We start from the raw sequence: 4,000 nt of genomic DNA, 5'->3' as shown, positions 1-4,000 counted from the left end.
ATTTTTCTCCCTCTGGATCACGTGGTTGGCTTGGCCAAATGCAAGTGTAACATGCCAAGCCAAACATCTGTCACTAGGCAGCAGGACATTTATTGGTCTTACCTAAAAGAGTGTTTTCTACACCACGAACACTGTAGTCATTGATCCCAGATGAGGACCCAACCTTGGTGAATGGTGTGGCTGGACTTCAAGGTCTCAGGGAGCAGCCAGATTCTCCCCATGCTCACATAGCCCTGGAGGGCCCAGCCTCTCCTTGTCAAGCAATGTCCAGAAAGAGAACAGGGAGGAAATTCTGATGAAGAAACAATAGGCAGGTCTACAAAGAGTTCTTTGAGTCACTTCTATAGCTTCTATCCAACTCAAGGGCTAAGACTGAAAGTGGCTTCTGCTGCTTATTCATGGGTCAGCCTTGGCATCTGATGCAAATGCTCTTCCAAACCCTAGCTGGCCAGGGGGGATAATAAACACAATTTTGTCCAGACTCCAAGCAAAAGTGAAATTCTGGTCTCTACCCCTGATTTTATCCCAGACAGGAAGGGAAAAAAATAACAAAGGTTCCTGTATCTCCTCAGCAGATCTTTAGCATGGAAATGAGTATGTTGCCCTGGTTACGAAGATCAATTGACTACAACATAGGTAAGTGCCAATACAAACTGGCCTGTGGTGCCATATGCCTGTAATCCCAGTGACTAGAGAGGCTGAGGCAGGAGAATAGCAAGTTTGGACCAACCTCAGCAACTTAGTGGGACCCTGTCTCAAAGAGAAAATGAAAAGTGCCAAGGAGGATATAGCTCAGTGGTAGAAATTTACCTAGCATATAGGAGGCTCTGTGTTCAATTCCCAGCACCAGGAAAAGGGGAGATAATGGGTGGGGTGTGTGGGAGAAAAGCCATTTAAGGTATTTAAGATAACAGGGCCCCAAAACTTTACCTGTGCATTTATGTGTGAACTTTTGAGAACAAAGGCCTGAAGCCTATATTACAGTCCACACAGGTAAATTTATTATGAAGTTTATTAAGTTTATAAGACATCTAACAATTACATTTTGGAAGTGGGTGTTTGGAGAGTAACATGTCGTTAGAGTGCATGATTTGAATGTACAAGGCCCTAGAATTAGTCCCCAGCATCAAAAGATACAATGTAAGTAAAATAAAAATTGGGAGAATGTATCAAATATGACATTCATTTTAGAATTATTAATATCATTCCATTTTTTCTGACAATGATATTACTCAAGGATTGATTGTCCTTTAAGATCATTCTTGCTTCTTGAAAGAAAACCCCTATTATCACCTACTTACCTGCTGCTCCCCCAATTCTCCAAAATAGTGGGCAGTGGGTTAGAAAGGGAACTTCCTTTTAGGGTACTTTTTAAAAAGTCCCCCCCTCCAAGTATTGGGGATTAAAACCAGGGGCACTCTAACACTGAGCTATATCCTCAGTTCTTTTTTATTTACTTTTTTTATTTTGAGACAGGATCTCACTAAGATGCTGAGGCTGGCCTTGAACTTTCGATCCTTGTGCCTCAGCTTCCTCCACTGCTAGGATTATAGGCCTGAGCCACCTCATTCACCTCTCCCACTGCTTCTTGATTTCTTAGTTTTTAGGCCTCTTAAGCATGATCCCAGGTATGCATTAAGACCAAGAGTTTTTTTGTTTACCTCATAACAAAAAATTTTCCTAAAATTGCTCCCTTCCCCCACCCTGTTATTCTCATCTGAACATATTATTTTAATTTACACCTTCTATCCCAGGTTATAATCCTAAATTGTAACTATTTGCTAAAGTATTTCCACTTTCCTCATACAACTGACCTTCATTTCCTGATCTCACTTGTAGTTAGCTGCAGCCAGATGACTGTTCTAGCCAAGGGAATATAGGCAACAAAAAGTAGCTTCCGGGTCTAGCTTGCAGAGTTCTGCCACATGTAATCCTCCATTCTCTTTTTCCATTCACCAATTTCATAGATAAGATTTAAAGACCCAGAGGAGTATAGAACTGCAAAGGAGAAGTAGGTTAGGTTAGTGCTTATGGAGAGAGTCCAGGATCCTAAAGACATCAGCAGCAGCCTGGTTGGATCATTCCCTAACCAAAAGCAAGTTTTTACTGGATTAGTCTTTTGAGTTCTCTCTCTCTCAACTGGACTTTGAACTTGGGCACTTTACTGCCAAGCCACATCCCAAACCCTTTTTATTCTGAGACAGGATCTCACTAAGTTGCTGAAGGTCTTGCTAGATTGCTGACACTGGCCTTGAACTTTCATGCCTCCTGCCTCAGCCTCCCATGTCCCTGGAATTAAAGATAAGCACCAGGGCACCCACAGCAGTTTTCTCCTTATAGAAGATTCTAGATAATAAATTGAAGAAAGAATGATAGAATTAGATTACCACCATTTTAAACACTAATGAATTAATGAATCTAGACAATGATCATCAATGACTGTTATTGTTGATGGAAAGAGGGATTTTTGAGATTATTCACAGAATACTAAGAACCCTTCATTGAGTTCTAGGGGTCTCTTTTCTATTTACATTCACTTCCAGATCATAATCCATCCCAGGTTTTTAATACATCTATACATTGATAACTTCCAAAATTATATCTCCTTCTCTAATGATCCAGCAAAGTTCTAGATTTCTATTTTGATCACCTTCTCAAAATCTCTACTTGGCTGCTTACAAGGAATCTAAAGAATAACATGTCTTCCCCATCTGAGTAGATGAGTCTAGGCCACTATTGTCTATCACCCAGTGACAATCTTCTAAGGGGCCCCCTCTAGGAAGTTCTTCACACAACATCCAGAGCCAGTTACCTTTTCGAAAACACAAATCAGCGCTGTAGCAGGGCTTGCTGAGATCCTGGTGGAGAATCTCTCAGAGCTTCTACCAGCAGCCCTAGGAGGCTAAGGGGCCAGACTGGGAGGTGGCTTATGCTGCCGCTGAAGAGCAAGGCTCAGCGGGCGCCCTGGCTCAGCACCCTAGCAGCGTGTCCCAGGGGGTCCTGCTCAATGGGCTCAATGTCAGTGTCACTTACTCCCCCCCCCCCCAGCAGACACTATTCCAGGACCGAAGTCCTAACTATACCGCTTGTGGTAGGCCGACTCCGACCTGGACTCAGACAAGGTGAGGGCCGCGCAGGCCCGCCAGGGGCCCTGGCCCCGAGCCTGGGCCACAGGACAGCACTGCACCCTGGCGCCCACAGCTGTCTCAGGGACTCCCGTCACTGTTCCAAGGGCGCCCTTTGCCCGCGCCTCCCGCCTCCAGTGGTGGAGGAGGAGGTCCCCCAGACCCCTGACTTGGCTGCAGACCTACTTTTTCTCCCTGGACTCTGGCCCTGGGGTGAAAGGGGTGCCTATTTAATTGACAGGATCCCAGGGACCTTGGAGCTGTGTTGAACTCCTTGAGACATGGGAAGCTGGTCCTTAACAAAGACCTCGCTGAGGAAGGAGTGTGGGAAGAAGCAGAATTTTACATCACCTCACTCATAAAACTTGTAAAGGACAAAATTAGAGAACGAGACAGCAAAACATCACAGGTGCCTGTGAAGCTTGTATACCCTGTGTTCAGTGTCAGGAGGAGGGGCTCACACAGATGGTGTCCACCATGCCTGATGGCTGGAAATTTGAGCTGCTGGTCAGGATCGGCTCCTCTTACAACTATAGGAATGAAGACCAGGCCAAGCTCTTCCGTGTGGTGTCCAAGGAGCTGCCCAACACCCCATATGGCACAACCAGTGAGCCCAGCAAGAAGGCCAAGATTTTTCAGGAACGGGGCTCAAGGATCTGAGATGCAGCACTGACAGCCGAAGAAATGATATACTTTTGCCCAAGATTCAGTGAACCACCATGTCCAGGAAGTACGTCTGTGAGAAGAAAACTGCTTTTGATCATTTCTCTAGAGATCTGGGTGTGCATCCTTTTTTGCCTCAGAGATGGCTGGTGAGAGACAGCCCAGCTGTCTAAGGCCAGGCATCCCCATAGACAGGAGGCACAGGGGCCAGG

At 45.4% G+C, this 4,000-nt stretch overlaps 1 pseudogene; it reads left to right on the top strand.

The window, feature by feature from the left end:
- Window positions 1-584: 584 nt before the first annotated feature.
- Window positions 585-3,785, top strand: LOC144368600 (BTB/POZ domain-containing protein KCTD5 pseudogene; annotated as a pseudogene).
- Window positions 3,786-4,000: the final 215 nt, after the last annotated feature.

The sequence above is a fragment of the Ictidomys tridecemlineatus genome, chromosome 11 (genome assembly GCF_052094955.1).
Source record: "Ictidomys tridecemlineatus isolate mIctTri1 chromosome 11, mIctTri1.hap1, whole genome shotgun sequence".
NCBI classification, from domain to species: Eukaryota; Metazoa; Chordata; class Mammalia; order Rodentia; family Sciuridae; genus Ictidomys; species Ictidomys tridecemlineatus.
Note: the sequence above shows the minus strand (reverse complement) of the source record. Positions and strands in the feature narration are given on the sequence as shown.